Source organism: Callospermophilus lateralis, unplaced genomic scaffold (genome assembly GCF_048772815.1).
Source record: "Callospermophilus lateralis isolate mCalLat2 unplaced genomic scaffold, mCalLat2.hap1 Scaffold_312, whole genome shotgun sequence".
Taxonomy (NCBI): domain Eukaryota; kingdom Metazoa; phylum Chordata; class Mammalia; order Rodentia; family Sciuridae; genus Callospermophilus; species Callospermophilus lateralis.
In genome coordinates, this window is record NW_027513736.1 from 1,071,925 (window position 1) to 1,090,189 (window position 18,265).

Below are 18,265 nucleotides of genomic sequence, written 5' to 3' on the forward strand. Positions count from 1 at the left end.
TAAAACATATATAGGTTGTGAGGATTAAGTACCCTGATACCATATGTTGATTACTATATGTTAACTGCTTATTGTTTTATCTAATAAGCTTTTTTAATATATCAGAAATTCTTAAATTATTTTATAAAAGTCATATAAACTCGGTTGTTTGCTCTAAAATTACTCAAGACATAACAATATAATCTTTTAAAGAAACAATTACAAGTGAGGTCTTCAACATAATAAAATGAGACACAGAATCAACAATTTTTATTACCTGATATTGTACTGTCATCTGTTAAAAGTTTATAATTCTACTCAGTGAAGGTTTCCCAGTCTTTCATAAATAAGTATACATATTATAAATACATTGGAGGATGCCTGATGATCCTTCTTTCTTACTAATAGATTGCCCTATCTTTACTGCTGGCTATCTACTTCCCAGGTACACCCAAACAAAAAAAATTTAAAAGTTAGGAACCCATGGCAAGTCAAGATGGCTCCAGGCATGAAGGTTTGATTTTAAATAACATAGCCTAGGCTGGTGACACAACTTAGTAGCACATGCTCAGCATGTGCAAAGTCCTGCATTCAATGCCCTACACCACAAAAAATAAATAGAATACATTGTACACCCCACACACTGGATCCACACATCTTATCATTATTTTCATGTCTATAACTCAATGTAGAGCTTAGTAAAGCATCTGGGGAAAGTTACATTAAAAAGCCTCAAAATAAAATAGTTTATACCTTACTCTCCCTTTTAAAATTAAAGGCTAAAGATGAAATACAGAATACGAAGGACAGTGTTTCCCAAACTCTTTATCAAGAAATGTTAATAGGTATGTTCAAATAAAGTGTTCAGTGGTCAAATAAGTTTGGGAAATGATACATACTATATCTTTTGCTTGGAGATTTACAATGTCCATTAGCATATTAAAAGCTCTGAGAAGTCCTGTTTTAATAAACAGACAAACAAAACTGTTTAATTTTTTAAATCCAGGCATTTACCAAATTGATTTACCAGTGACAATACTGGGAGAACCCCTATTAACACCTGTTGGAATACTGTTGGGGGACCATCAAATAAAAGATCTTTCCAGAACGTCTCAAGGATGAGTGGTATCCCAGTCACAACACCAGCGATCCCAAATTCATTTGGAAATGCTACTTTTATCATCTTTCCCAATTAAAAATTACTACCTGATTTCATGATTATCTAACAACTGCATCTCATAGCAAGGTGAGTACCAATGGTGAATAAATTGGTTTGCCAGTTTAATTCATAATACGGAAATGCTTAATGAGTTGGAAAAACCTGATTATATGATCAGGTGCAATAAATCCATTAGGTTCTGATTTTGACAAAAACACTGGTGTATCAACATTTTTAGCATAAACAGGGATAATTTAAGTGCTTCAGAAAAAAAAAACACAATAAGCATAACATCAGAATTCCAAGCACTAATGCTGAGTTCCAAAAATTACACAGCAGAACTGGCAGAAGTAATCCAGGAAAGAAGTTAGGATCTAAACACAGTTCTCTGGCAGAATTCATACATCAATCCATCAACAGCTTCCTTTGCCTTGTAGCTGTGAAGGATGAACCTAGGTCAATGAAAACACATTTTCTCATAATAACAGAGCTTTAGAAAGTGGAAATAAAGTTTGAAAAGGAATAGGAAAACAAGGTATGTATCCACAATCTTTTTTTTTCCTCAGTTCAAAGTAATATTCCCCCCATCCTGCTTCTTGAAAACTCCTTCAAAATCATTCCCAGATCTACTCTTAGGACCTTACTATCTGCCACTTGCTTATTTCACTCACCTTCTCTCTTGTTTTTTTTTTTCCCCCTCAATCCTTGGTTGCCTATTTCTAATCATTTTTCACAATTTTATTTATGGTCTTTATTTATGGTCTACACCATCACTGGAAAGGAGGTAAGGAAAGAACTGGAAGTTTCACAAATAATTCAACATAAATTATAAATTTAATTGGGTTATTTGGAACAACTCTGCTTCATTTGCAGAATAAAACTAATCAGTGTTTCAAGACTTAACCTGTTTTTTCACTAAGATAATATGAACAAACAGGAATTAGAAAATCTCACCTGATGTTTCATATAATGATGCATATAGGGTGTTGCGATTTTAATAATTTTGAGGCAGAAAGGACACAGCAAGTTCTTAGTGTTTTCATGGGATGTTCTAAAGTGAGTTTCCACATCAGAAAATGATGATGATCTATAATTGCAAACCTAGAAATAGAAAGAAGGTTTTGTTTGATTCAAAAATTTATAACTGATGTGCAATTACAAAGCAAATTATGGATCATTTGTTTAGAAGAACACTGTGTACTACTACTCTTGCTGATGCCTATACACCCAAAAATTCCACTAACAGAAGCACCAAAAAAAAAAAAAACAACCCAGAAATTATCTTTCAAAATTAAAGAATTCTTCTCAAAACATAACTAGGTTGTGTGCTTTTTAGCAGATCGTTCATCTATCACTGCCTTGACTGAAATTTTCAAATTTTAGCACCTCCTGTCCTATAAAGTGCTTTTTCTGCTACAAAAACAGCACTCTTCTTTAGATTGTAAATGGACCCCACACTATGGTGGTGGCAATCAATCTTTTATTTTTTGTCTTCCTATTCCTTCAAATTCTGGAAAAATACTGGTCACAAAACATTAGCTAGGGTTCTTTATAACTAACAGCATTTCAAATTCTCCTTGTATACACCTACATTCTTCCCTATATGGTAAGACATGTCCATCTGTATGTCTAGCTGGGCTCTTCTTTGACTACCACAGATGTAAGCAAGCAACAGTCTGTGGGCCAAATGCAGCTCACTGCCTACCCCTCATATAATGAATGAGTTACGCCTTCCACTAATAAATTATTTATAAGAGGGACTTTAATTTTGGTAACCAATTTACCTAAATGATTAAAGAATAAAACACTGATATATTTTATGACACATGAAAGTTCTATGGAATCAAATTTCAATGTCTATATATAAAATTTTACTGGAACATGTCCTTGTACTACTATGGCAGAGTTGCTTATTTCCAACAATGACAGTAAACCATCAAAACCTGAAATATTTCCTGAAAAAATGTATTGACCTCTGGGTTAATGGGCTTAAACCTTGTAGTTAAAACACAAACACACCACTTAAAAGAACACAATAAAAATGTGTATGTACCTGGCAGATATATGGCATTTCACCGGGTTTATGATTATCCTTCATATGTTGTAAAAGAAGATGTTCTGTTTCAAATGATAATTCACAGATTTTACAAATGGCTAAAAGTGAGAGGGGGGAAACGGTATTACATTTTAAGATATAAAAAATTATTTTACAAATTTATATAAATAGTGGTAGTAACAGCAGCAGCAGCAGAAGTGATCAATCATATAGTTTGTTAACTGGTTGCCAAGCACATTCCTAAACACTTCACCTAAATTAACTCACTTGATTCCTATAACAGCATATGAGGAAGGCATTTCTATTATCCTCATTTTTCAAGAGTTCATGTCTCAATTCTTATAGCTATAACAAAAGGAGAATCTGGTAATTAAACTCAAGCTACTTAGCTTCAAAATCTGATTTTAACTACAACCGTAGTTACTTAAAGTTTAAATGAAGAACACTGATTTTGCATTTGATATATATGATTTGAGGCTTCTGAATCCCCAATATGTAATGCCCAGATTATGCCAAGGCAATTACTATAATGAATTACTTGCCAGAGGGACTTTAATTTTAGTAACGAATTTTATTTCAAAATTTCTAAAAGTTAAAACTTAATTTTTCCATTTTGCCCCCAAATTCCAGAGTCTATTTCTTATTTTTCTTACAGAGTTACTCAGGTTTTCTCAGAGTTTCTATCTTCAAATTCAATAATATACAACATTTAAATGAAACTGCAACTTACTAGAAAATTCATGGGGCGTATGTGTACTTTCAATGTGACACTGCAGCTGAAATGGTGTGGGAAACTGACGGTAGCAGTGCTGGCAGGTGGTGTGGTTTTCCCAGCTTTCACTGCTCTGCTTCTCAAGTTCCAAATGATGTTTCATGTGGTTCATAAACCTATAAATGATTGTCAACAGGTGCAAAAATTCAGATTTAAAAACAAAATCTCACCAATCTCTGACTCTTAATCTCAAAAATACCAAGTATTACTCAAAATCCAAAATGTCTTAAAAGTCCTCTAGAAAAGAGTATATTTTAAATATTGCCTTTTCAGTGAATTTTTTCGAATTTATTTCAAAATAATCAAAATATCACTCATTTTCTAACTCAATCATTACTTCAGATTATTTTTAAAAATTTAAGGTAAAAGAGCAGGCTTGTTTTTTATACCTTAAATACTATTTTTAGTTTAAAATAAAACACTGAAAGAAAGGAAACCCTAGCACCAAAAGCAGCTAGAGTCATGAGAGAAATCTTTTAAGACTGTGAAGACATATAATAGATTCCAGCTGCTTAAAAGACAAATTACTGGTATTTTTACTTGTGTCTTGGTTTCTAAATGCATGTAATAGCAATTTTAATGCTTAAAATTACAAGAACTTTTTTTTAATGATACTGGCTTACTGTTAGCACATACTGTTTATTTTAACTTGCAGACTGTGCCCTTTATAAAAAAGGTCCATTTTTCAGTTTTACATTCTGCTATTTCAGCTTCCCTAAAAGGCTCCTTATGAAAAGAAACTATGACCTTCAACAGCACAGAGTGTAGTATAAATGAGAATACTTATTTAGAAGAGCTTACTGAAGCTTTTTGCTGAATTTGAAAATAAAAGTTATTCAATCAAAACAACAATTTTTGGACTGGTCAGCTATTTACAATTACTCATTTTGAAGCCCTATAAGAAATAAACTTGCAACTATTAACATTGATGATAATGTCATCAATCTGGATAACTATCATCAAGAAGGTTATAACATATATCTCTTTTTTTACACCTCTACCACACTACTCTTTACAGCAAGTTATGATACACCTTAAAATATCTTTCTTCTTTGGCTTTAACACAAGCTCTACAACACCTACCAGAAAAGTCCTAGTCTTGGTTAAGTATTTACATATGCAAAGCCAATATCTTTTAGCTCAAAATCATAAGTACTTAAGTATATTTATATAAAGGATCCTTTAATCAGCTAGTTATTTTTCTCAATTATTAAATAAGCCCAATCTGGAGTTCATATTTTTCAAATGAACAGATGGAAATGGGAGAAACTAAAAGGGCAAATTTTTTGGAATCATGTTCACAGAATGAAATATACCTATTTTCATTGATAAGTAAGGGGTAAAATACTAATATCACAGTATGATAATAACAGAACAGAGTAGAAATCTTGAGCTGTTTGTTTCTTACCATCCTTGAAAAATAATTTGCCTTCCCAGCTTTACTGGAAAAATTAAAAGCAATGTTATATAATACACATAATTTTGGTAATGAGGTACTTTACTTTAAGGTTACATTTATCAGATAACCAATATATTTTAAATGCTTAATCACTGGATGTTATCAAACGGAGCATGCTGAAAATTTCTAAATATTCTGATAACATAGACCTATGTCTCCTGAAATAATTCCTGAAAAAAGGAATTTCCCATTTTCATGTTTGATATGAAATGGAAATGGCTAATCTTAAAAGCAAAAAAAAAAAACTTGTTGCTCAAATAATTTGTAATATGATATGTGTCATATTTAATTTGAACAAGGAGCTTAAATCAGTTAATCACACTTCCATGCTTATCATTGCATCTATTTTTTAAATATATATATTTTTAGTTGTAGTTGGACACAATACTTTTTATTTATTTATTTATTTTTATGTGGTGCTGAGGACAGAACCCAGGGCCTCACAGGTGCTAGGCAAGCGCTCTACCACTGAGCCACAACCCCAGCCCTCATTGCATCTATTAACATGATTTCTGACATATTTTACTATTAAAATGGTAAAAATATGTAAATAGGTGGTAGAGTTCTATTATAGTACTGTTTCAGTGTTATATGTCAAAGCACAACTTCCCCTTTGTTAAAGAATGGGGACCACTAGTTCTTGATGGCAGTTAACAGTGTCACAAAGGAGGTAAAACAATGAGAAAATTCATATGATATAAGATATGGGAAAGAACTTGGAAAAAGTTCTACCATAAAGCAACCATTAATGATTATTATAGGAGCATATCATAGAAGACAAGAAAACAAATAAATGCTGGGCCCAGACGTGTAAGTACATGCTTAAAAATGCTACAGGTGATAGTTATAAAGAGTAAATGGAATATACACATATATATGTATGTTTGTATACACAAACACACACATATCTTGTCTAAGTACACTGATATCTGCAACTTACTTTGAAATTAATTTAAAAGTCAGATAGTCCAAAGGAAGAAAAATATGATAAAGCAAGTACAGTAAAATATTAAGAATAAAATAAAAGTTGTAAGTGTAGAAGTGTCCAATAAGACTTAAATTTTTGATAAGTATTTGAAAATTTTTATAATGAAATTGTAGAAAGTAACCTTATATACTATAAATGTCATGCCATATAATCAATGAAAAATACCATTCAATATATCTTGTTATTTTATTCTTGTTACTCACTTACATAAGATATCTTTATAGTATATCATGTAATGCAAAAATTCCAAAGTAAGTTTCTAAAATTTAAAACATTTGTGTACACCTCTTCAAAATTTCATTGTGAATGAAATCTCTAATTGTTAAAGGTGTCAAATTATAAAATCAAAGCAGACACATCTCCTAGAAATGGTATATCTTTAAAACACATTGCTTTTGGCTGGGCTTGGTGGCACATGCCTATCATCCCAGAGGCTTGGGAGGCTGAAGCAGGAGGATCTCGAGTTCAGAGCCAGGCTCAGCAAAAGCGAGGTGTTAAGCAACTCAGTGAGACACTATCTCTAAATAAAATACAAAATAGGGCTGGGGATGTGGCTCAGTGGTTGAGTGTCCCTGAATTGAATCCCTAGTAACCCCATCCCCCAAAATAGATCACTTTTCCCACTAGGTAAATGTTCTTAATATGAATTGAAAGCTTTGAGCATTAAGATTAGCATAAAGAAGTTCAAAACTGGACACTTTTGAAGTGCTTTCTCCTATAACTGAAGAAAAATAAAATGTAAACTACCTAAAAGATTCACTGCTAAAACAAAATGAACTTATTTTTTTCTTTTAAGTTAAAATAAACTTTGTACATCTTAAGAAATGTGAAAGAAATACAAATAAGTAGATCCTGGTGTCAAATTCTAAAATACAAGAAATGACAAAAGCTTTTCAACAACGAACCAACAAACAAAAAGTCTGCCTTTGTCTATAGTAGAAAGTATTAGAATTGTTTATCTAGAATAGCATAGGAAAATGTAACCTAAAGATACAACATTTATATTTTTAGCATTTCAATTTTCAAATAGAAATAAAAATAAATATTTACATACCTAATATTATTTTTTAGAATTTTCAAGCAACTGAAGCGTTTAAAGGTTGTGTGAGTCTTCTGTTCTTCCTGGGCATCTTCTTCATGTTTTCCATAATAAAAGTCATTAACTAACATGATCAATTTTCCTTTCTCTGAATCAATAGTCTTATTTGTATTTGCTGTATTTGAAAATTCTGTTTTAGCCAGTCCCAAAAAGTTATTTATCATTTCTGGACAACAATACTGAGAAAGAAAAAAATTAGAAGCCTTGTTTAAAAAAAAAAAGCAAAAATTATTCTGTGGTTACAAGTAAGGTCAGGCTATGTAAAACTCTGCTTGGTAATACATCTGGAAAAACAGTCACCAAAAATTTGTGGTGCATATACATATTCTAAAAATCTCAAATGACAAACACTTATTGTCTTAATAAACAAAAAAAAAAATTTTCAAAAAGAAATGAAAACCCTTAAACAGGACTCGGCTATAGATGTAATAACCATTCCTTTGCAATTTATCTATTCAGGTGTAACTATTTAATAATAATTTGTTGCTTGGTCCAAAATTATTCATTTCACATCTATTTCGAGAGTACATAAAGAAATATTTCATTTGCTTGATGTATATTTTTAATTATCAAGTAACACAAAAAAATTTTGTAAGACCTTAATGGAACTAGACTTTGACCCTACTAACCTGCTATTTCTTAGACTCAAGGTACTAGAAAAGGTATTGAACGCAAAGATATATAAGACTAATCTTCCTTCTTAAAAAAAAAAAAGAAAGAAAGAAAGAAAAGAAAAAAATCCACTTTTTTACATTAGGTATAAAAGAAAAGTGTTTTTACATCTTAAAACCTAGAATGCTAAATATCTGAAGAGGAAACTTACCTCTTCGGGAGTAAAATCACAATGTCACATAAAATGATTTTAATATGGAATTTGTTCATATGTGAGCTTTTCCTTTTCTTTTTCAACAACATAGAACTAATTCTATCTTTTATTTATTTATTGCACATAACATTCAGTTGTATAGTTTTTACTTAAAGGGCAAGCTCAGGAAGATGTGCATTATAATATTTGTTAAAATGCTAATTCCTGGGCCTCACTTCAGAACAACTAAGCTACAATGTCCAGAGATAGGGCCTAGAAGTTAATATATTATCTATTTTTTTGATAGTTGTAGATGGACAGCATGCCTTTATTTTATGTTTATTTTTACGTGGTGCTAAGGATCGAACCAAGTGCCTCATACATGCTACGCAAGAGATCTGCCACTGAGTTAGAGCCCCAGACCTAGAAGTTATATTTTTTAACAAGCGGTAATTCTTTTACAACTTAAGTGTTTTCTATATGTGTTATGTGTTAAACTGGCATCAACATAAGAAAATTTTAAACTCTTAATACACCTATTTCATTTCTAAGATAACAACATCCACTTCTACCACATGTGAAATGTTAGACAACTGGTGGAACACTCTGTATTACAAGGGACAGTGGGCCTTTCTGGTCCAAGACAGACTTATAACATTTCTTTCAAGGTTGCATTTTACTTATTTTGTTTTACTTATCAATTTATAAATCTGAAAAGAAAACACACACACACACACACACACACACACACAATCTAAAATAGATACAAAGAAAAAAAATACTAAGTAAAATGGGCCACAAATAAGTGGTATAACTAACCTATGTTAAGGAGTTGAGGTTTCACCCACATGCAAAATTAGGACAAATAGATTAGTTCTCTAATACAACATGAATCTCTGTAGTCTTCCATTCAGAATAAATTATAATTGAAATAGAAATACAACATAAAAAGGGAGGTAAGAAAGGTTTTGCTATTTATGTTCCTATATTCTTCTTGCAATATTACATAATATCTGAGAGCTCAAACTTAGGAAATTCAGACTATTTCTAAGGAGTTTTACAAGACTAAGTTCCTTCTTTTAAAAAAATGCTACTTTCTACTTTAAGGATAAATGAAGAAAAACATGGTAGGGAATAAAACAACTAGCATTATTAGAAAAATTACTCAAAATGTGTATCTTCTTACTACTACTAATATGTATCACTGGCACCATTTTGACAAACAAAACTCTTCACTTATTTGAAGGATTCCTTGGAGAAAGATCTCAAACAATGAGAAGTTATAATGCACAAAAATAAATAAAAGAGAAAAGTCTTCCTAATAAGAAATGCAGATTATTTTGTGTCCCAAACACAAAATCTGGCATTTAGTAGAAGTTATTCTGAGTCATATTTAGCACCTGATTATTTTCTGAAATCTACAAAATAGTTTATGAGAGAGTATGTTGCAAGGTTTATATTCTCCAGAAATGTCTAATTTGAAATTAAAGTTGACCTAGAGTAATAAATTACTCTCTCTCTCTCTCTCTCTCTCTCTAGATATATATATATATATATATATATATATATATATATATATATATATATATATATATCATATAATCAATTACTTGCTGTTCTTTTTTTTCTTTTACACAAAAGACAGGATCAGATTTTTAAAAATTAACATACAAATCTTGTTCACAGCAACTTTAAAAATTTGTTTTTAAATTGTAGTTGGAAACTATACCTTTTTTAAAATTTATTTTTATGTGGATCGAACCCAGTGAGGATCGAACCCAGTGCTTCATACGTGATATATGAGTGCTCTACAGTGAGCCACAACCCCAGCCCTCACAGTAACCCCTCACCAACAACAGGTCATCTCTTAGACCTGGAAATCTGTCATCTCTACCATGAAGCCTGGATGACTTTAAACAATTGTTGACCAGTCTGACACTTCATGATCCTAACATTTCTGGTCCCAGTAAGAATGCTAAAGCACTGCATGATGTTGCTGAAAACTTAGAGACTGGGTTCTGAGAAGGGGAAAAAAAGAGGCTGAATACCTAGTTTTCCTCTTCCTCTTCCCTGTGCACAAACACAAAACATGCCCTTTCTACAGAAATAAAATTGCTTTAGAATCCCACCTTATCCCAGAGAGAGATTAAGAAGTAGGACATCAAGGGAAAAGGAGAAGGGAAAAGGAGAGGGAAAAATGAATAACAGAGAGGTAAGATAAATTAGAGACAAGGATAGTAGTAAACAGATACTGCAAAATAAAAGAAGGGAAAGAGAGGCCAGTAATGAGAATAGCAAGGTTTAAAAAAAGAGAGATTAGGATTAGAGAGAAAATGACAGATATAGCATGCAAAGGAAAATTCATTTTGGACATACAACTGTATGGAATAAATATTTTAAAATATAATTCAGGCAAACTGTGCTAAAACAAAGGAAGACACAAATATAAAGGCAAAAGAATACACTGTACACTAGAGAAGACTGACTCAAACTTTCTATAGTAAGTTATGTCACTATAAAATTATTAATGTTAAAAATATTAGTCTAATATAGATAGATAGATAGATAGATAGATAGATAGATAGATAGATAGATAGACTGGGATGTAGCTTAGAGGTAAAGTGCCCCTAAATCCCCAGTATCAAAAAAAAAAAGAAAAAGAAAAAGAAACTTATTACTTTCTAGATGAGACCCTCTGCAATTTAGTGAGACCTTGTTGCAAAAAAAAAAAAAAAAAAAAAAAAAGAACTGGAATGTAGTTCAGTGGTAAAGAGCCCCTGAGATCAATTCCCAGTACCAAAACACAAAGTAACAAAAAACAAACAACAACAAACACTGAACACTAGAATCAAAAACAAAACACTTTTTGAACATTTTAAAATGTTAAGGATACATTCATGATACAGTTATGAAAGCTAGATTCTTCTGTATCACAAATATCAGCTAAGTAATGAAAGATATGGATTGAGATGTGATTATATATCTAGGACAGAATAAGTGAAGATAAGGATATGTAAAAAGTTTTATCAGTGGATACTAAACTACAGTTAGATAGGAATACATGTTCTGGTATGCTATTATTACATAGTAGGGTGTCTATAGATAACAATAATGCACTGTACACTTTAAAAAGCCAGAAAAAGGGAGTGGGGATTATGGATCAGTGGTAGACTGCTCACCTGGTGCGGGTGAGGCACTGGGTTCAATCCTCAGCACCACATAAAAATAAATAAATAAAAATAAAGACATTGTGTCCACCTACAGCTAAAATTTAAAAAAAAAAGCCAGAAAATTTAAAGTTTTCACCATAAAGAATTGATAAGTGTTTGCAGAGTAAAACATTAAACAATGGACACATATCAAAGCATCGTACTCCATTAATACGAAAAATTTTATGCTTTATGTACCAGTCAAAATTAATGTAAATAAAGACTAAAATTATAATGAATACTCTTGAAAAGTTTATATGACAAGCAAATAATTTACTTATTATTTTTAGTGTACCTCACTATCTATAGTATATCTTACTATATCATACACGTATTTTCAAATTTCTACCTAATAGTAAAGAAAACAACCTACAGACATTTTTGCTAAAGAAAAAAAAGTATTCATCAGCACTTGGGCTTTACTATAAGAGGTATGGTTAGAATACCAATTAACTAATAATACAATGAGAAAAATGTCTAACTTTAAGAAATTCCTAAAGAATAAATGAAATAATGTATTTATTCAAAGCTTAGTTTTATGTTTGACACATGGAATCAAATAAATTATTATAGGATATTTTAATATTTTTCCATTGGAAAAAATCATTAACTGTGTTATAATGAACTTTGATTTATTAAAAACTTCTATTTAAGTTTTTTAAAATTATTGATCTAAAAATTACATTATTTTATGGAAATTATATTAAATTTTAACTAAAATATAAAAATATAAAAGCTAAAAAGTAAAAAAAAGTCCCCAGTTTTCTATTTTTTAATTTTTATGATCAACACATTATATTTATACATTTTTGAAACAATGTGATTTTTACATTTTTATGATGCAATTGTGTGAACACAATCAAAATCCTCTTCTAATATGAGATATAGAATGCATTACTGTTAATTATACTCACCCTATTATGCCATAGAACATAAGAATTTGCTGTGCCTATCAAACTATAACACTGTACCTGGTGACCAACCAATTTCTATTCCATTCCCCCTCTACTTGTCCCCATCTCTGATGACCTCTAGTCTATTTGATTTCTATGAGATCAACTTTTTAAAACTGCCCACTGCCTGAGATCATGTAGTATTTGTCTTTCTGTGCCTGAAACTCTCCAGTTTTAAACATTTCCTTCCTAGATTTGTGACTATGCTTTGAGACTTCATTATTATAAACACATACATTATTCAATTGCATTCAATTTAGTTAAATAGTATTTCTTACACATTGTCCCATTTTATCTATCATAGAGATACCCTCCTTTCATAAAATGTTACAGTGTTCCATTACATAAATCTTTTAATATTTTGGTTATTTCCAGTACAAGTAATCACAAATAATGCTATAACATGTAAAAGTCACACATGGAATAAGGTTGCCAATCTCTCCAGGCTCAGAAATGTGTACGTTTTGCATGTTTAACTGATTCTATTTTGTATACAGACTGTATGCAAAATAGAGGGGAAATAAGAACATTCATGCCTACTTCTATATGTGGAAAGAAAATCAGGAAGGATATAAAACTGGCAACCAGGTCATAAGAGTCTGAGGTAAAGATTCTTCCCATACACACCTTCCTATTTTTAATTTTTAATAATGTGACTTTGCTACCTAGTAAAAATAAATAAATAAATAAATAAATAAATAAATAAATAAATAAATAAATAAATAAATAAATGAATAAATAAATAAATATGACTAAGAGAACATAGTAGCAAGAGATCTTCCAAAAATGGTAGATTAGAGGCATTATACACTTGCCTGCATCTCCTTGAAACCAAATTAAAATAACTGTAACATAGTTGCTCACTGAGATGAATGACTATGAGAAAATACCAGGTTTCAACTGTGGATAGAGACTTGGAGAAGCCCAAATAAAATCGACTGTGGAAGACAGAATGAAACAAAATGCACCAGTGCCAATCCCAGGGAAGTATGACCCAGAGGTAGAGAAGAAACAGAGTCCCAACAAACATGACTGGCACAGGATCCAGCCTCCTGCAGAAATATAGGCTAAGCAAACAACAGTACAGTTTGCATGTTAAATTGGCTCTGTAGAAGACACCTGTACTTCTTTGCATATTCTCAGTTTTATAATTTGGAGCCATCTTAGAAAAGGTCCTATTGTCTGAGGTTACTTACTGCTTCAGCAATCAGCATATGTAGTAACAGATGGTGCTTCTCATTAAACCTGGCAGTTTGCCAGACGCAGCTCTCAGAGTCTGGGGAATGAGCAGTCACATGTAGCCAGGACTGGAAACACCAGAAAAATGGACTGTGGATTATGCAGAACTCACCACCATCCCTTCCACCACAGATCTTTGAGACTCTATATCCTCTCTCCATCCTTGGGGGAGGCATACAGGGACACTCCACAGAGCTAGTATTAGCTCTACCCTCCAAGTACTAAGCTCTGAAGAGAAGATTTGGGGAGTTCCACATTCTGACATGCCATGATGTCAGCATCAGCTCTGCTCTAGAAGTGCATAACACAAATAGCTCCAGAGAGAATTTGTTTCTAGGAAACTCTGCATTCCACACTAGCTCATTCTGGTGTACAAAGCAGCTGAGAGGTATTCCAACTGAATCAAGCCACAAATTGCTACCATCAGTCAACTGACTACTACCACAAAAGAAAGGAGTAAGCCCCAGTCTTCTCTCTGTCCAAGCAGCACACAGACTAAAGACAAAGAAATTCTCTGATCAGCACAGTCAAAGAGTTTCTATCCTTCCTGCTCACTTGGGCACTCGAGGGAAAAGAAAATTTTCATTTTTTTTATTCATAGTTTTACTTTTTTTTTTTTTTTAACTCAGGGGTACTTTCAAAACTGCACTACATCCCCAGCCCTTTTCATTTTTTCAGACAGGTTCTCTTCAATACTGGCTTTGAACCTGTGATCCTCCTGCCTCAACTTCCTGAATAACTGGGATTACAGGCATATACCACCACACCTGGCTTAAGTTTTTGTTGTTGTTCTTATTTTTATGTGCTGTTTTGTGCTTATTTCACTTTTTTCCTCTTATTTTTTTGATATTGGGGACTGAACTCGGGGACACTCGACCCCTTGGCCACATTCCCAGCCCTTGTTTGTGTTTTATTTAGAGACAAGGTCTTACTGAGTTACTTAGCGCCTTGCTAAATTGCTGAAGCTGGCTTTGAACTCTTGGTCCTCCTACCTCTGCCTCCCAAGTCACTGGTATTACAGGCATGTGCCACCATGCCTGTATTTTTCTCCTCTTTTTAATATGAAATATTTTTCTTCTCTTCCTTTCTCCCTTTTCTATTTTACTTTTCTCCAACTATATTTTATCCCTTTGATTAATTCTATTTTTATTATTTAACTGTTTGTTATTTAATATTATTTTTCTTCTTTCTTTTCATTTGTTGTGGTATTACTGTTTTTAGTTTTTGGATTTTACTTTATTTATCTATCTCATTTTTTCTTTCTTCTTTGTTCCTCTTCTTTTTTTTCAGTGATTGAGATTGAGTCTGATTGTGTTGAACACATCAGCTGGGTGCTCTGCCACTGAGCTACACTCCCAACCCAGCTGAGGGGAATTATGCCTTGCTTGGGCCACACTTAAACCTTGGCAGATACTTCAACTTAGGGAATAGGAGGAATAAAAGCCCACAGACTATAACCTGTCCCCAAGCAAGCATGGCAAGGTGGGTGAATCTGAAGTCCCTCTTGGGAACCCTCACTATTATAACAAGAACAGAAGAAATAGCATAACTGTTATAGGCACCATAAATATGGTATATGGTGCATCAATATCTGTCATTCCCATACCTTATCAGACAGCATATTGCTGATAGGGTTGGAGGTGAGTGTGACAGTGGAGGGAGCTGTAACTGGCCATTGTTTCTCCCCATGAAACAACTAGAGATGCCCTGAATGTCTAAACAAAAGATAAAGGCTCCGGGACATCACCACAATTGGAACAGCCAGTAGCAGAACTGCTTCCAAGTTAACAACCAAGATCAACAAAGCCCAGGGGAAACCCCCAACACATACCTGATAGGGGCTTCGATTCCCACTATAGGAGTAATCACAGAGGGTACACTCTATATCTATTGCTGTCTATAGCAAAATTGCCTGAAATACCAGACAGACTACCCTCTTGCAAGTCCTATAAAGAAAATAAATCACTTAGGCTCTGACATATTATATATTGTGTAAAAATCTAACCACAGCCAAAGAAGCCACAGGAAAGTACACAAGGAAGTACAAATTGAATTAAATTCAATACTAAATAGAAACCCAGTAACCCAGGGCTCACCAAGAAATAGTGGAAAAGAGTGAAAGATATCCATCCCAGTGGATGAGCAAATCTCAACATACAAACACAAGAAATATGAAAGCACAAGGCAGTAGAATAGCTCCTGAGATTTATAAATCTCTAATAAATCTGTAATCCAAAGATATAAAAGTAGATGAACTACTTGACAGAGAAATTAAAAGAATAATTTTTTTAAAAACAGTTCAATGAATTCCAAGAGGATATAAGAGCTGAATGAATTAAGGAAACCAATGCAGGATATGAATGAGAAATTTGATAGACAGGGATTTTGAAACAGAACCAACCAGAATTCTTGGAAATGAAAAGCTCAATAAGTCAGATTTTTAAAAACTCACTTGAAAGCCCCACCAAAACATTAGATAGACCAAAAGAAAGAATAACAAGACTTAAAGAAAAAGTTGAGGAGTTATCAGATTCAGAAACTAATTTTAAAAAATCAGTAAAAATGAACATAATATACAAGATCTCTAGGATACCATTAAAGAACCAAACACAGGTATGATCAGAAAGGATGAGGGAGAAGAGCTACAGATTGAAGGCATAGAAAGTCTATTCAGCGAAATGTCAGAAGATAGCTTCCCAAATCCTGGAAAAGACATGGATATCCAGGTCAAAGAGACATAAAGAGTCCCAACTAGCCAAGCGCCATGGTGCTTGCCTGTAATCCCAGCAACTTGGGAGGCTGAGATAGGAGGATCATGAGTTCAAAGCCAGAATCAGCAACTGCCAAGGCACTAAGCAACTCAGTGAGACCCTATCTCTAATAAAATACAAAATTGGGCTGGGGGTGTGGCTCAGTGGTTGAGTGACTCTGAGTTCAATCCCCCGTATCAAAACAAAACAAAATAAAACAAAAAAAAACCCCAAGTAGACATAACAAAAAGAAAAAAGAAAAGAAAAAAAAGCTTACCCACAACATATTATATTTAAACTCCCAAAAGTACCTAACAAAAAATATTTATAAAGCTGCAAAAAAGAAGGGTCAAGTCATATTTTAAGACAAAAACATTAGAGTAACAGTGGATTTCTCAGAAGAAACTCAAAAAGGCCAGAAGGGCAAGGAATGATGTATTTCAAGGCCTAAAAAAAAATAAATGTCAAACTCAATTACCATACCCAGCAAAGTTTCCCAAATCAAAGGAAAAATAAAGAACTTTCATGATAAGCATACATTAAAGGAATTCCTGACCACTAAATCAGCATTATAGAATATACATAAGGGAATTCTACACAGAAGTGAGGAAGAAAGACTAACACAAAAATAATGACACAGGAAAAAATAAATTTCAGTAGACGAGATTAGAACAGCTAATAAGAAAAAAAAAGGAGAGAACCAAACAGTATTAATAAAATCATCAAATTTCTAAGATCAATAAAAGAGCAAGACACAACATAGAACATTCAAAACAACTAGGAAAAAACTTCAGCCTCGGCTGGGGATGTGGCTCAAGCAGTAGCACGCTCGCCTAGAATGCGTTCGGCCCGGGTTCCATCCTCAGCACCACATACAAAGATGGTGTGTCCTCCAAAAACTAAAAAATAAATATGAAAAAAAATTCTCTCTCTCTCTCTCTCTCTCTCTAAAAAAAAAAAGAAAAAAAAAAACTTTAGCCATGTATGGTGGCACATGCCTGTAATCCCAGCACCTGGGCAGCCTGAGGCAGGAGGGTTGTGTGTTCAAAGTCAGGTTTAGCAACTTACCAAGACCCTAAGCAAATCAGTGAGACTCTGTCTCTAATAAAATACAAACAGGGCTTGGGATATGACTCAGTGGTTGAATGCCCCTGAGTTCAATCTTTGGCACAAATAAAATAATTTTAAAAATTACAGAATAACAAGAAAAAAGTGCACACACACCTTTTAATAAGAATTCTCAACATAAATGGTCTTAATTCTTCAATTAAAAGGTGCAGATTAGCTCATTAGATTAAAAAAGAAGACCAAATAATATACATTCTAAAAAACTCACTGGCAACAACATACACAAACTGAAAGTGAAAGGATGGAAAATGATACTGTAAGAAAACCAAATCCAAAAGCAAGCAGCAATAGCTATACTCATAGATGACAAAACAGAAAAAAAACAAAGGAGGTTATTACATATTGATAAAGGAAATTATTCATCAAGACACATTAACAATTACAAACATATGCACCAAACATAAGAGCACCAATTTTATAAAACACCACAGGACACAAAGGGAGAGATGGCCCTAATAATGAGTAACCGCAGTTCCCACTTTCACCCTACAGACCAAATAAAATCAACCAAAAAATCATCAGGGGTGAATTATACCATAGTTCAAATAACTTAACAGACATATACATCTAAGGGCTGCAAAACGTGTATTCTTTTCATCAGTGCATGAAACTTTTTACACAATAGATCATATTTCTGACCATAAAGCAAGAGTTAACTAATTCAGAAAA

At 32.8% G+C, this 18,265-nt stretch overlaps 1 pseudogene; it reads right to left on the bottom strand.

Moving 5' to 3' along the window:
• Window positions 1-18,265, bottom strand: part of LOC143387584 (zinc finger protein 280D-like) — a 54,900-nt pseudogene that overhangs the window by 18,899 nt on the left and 17,736 nt on the right.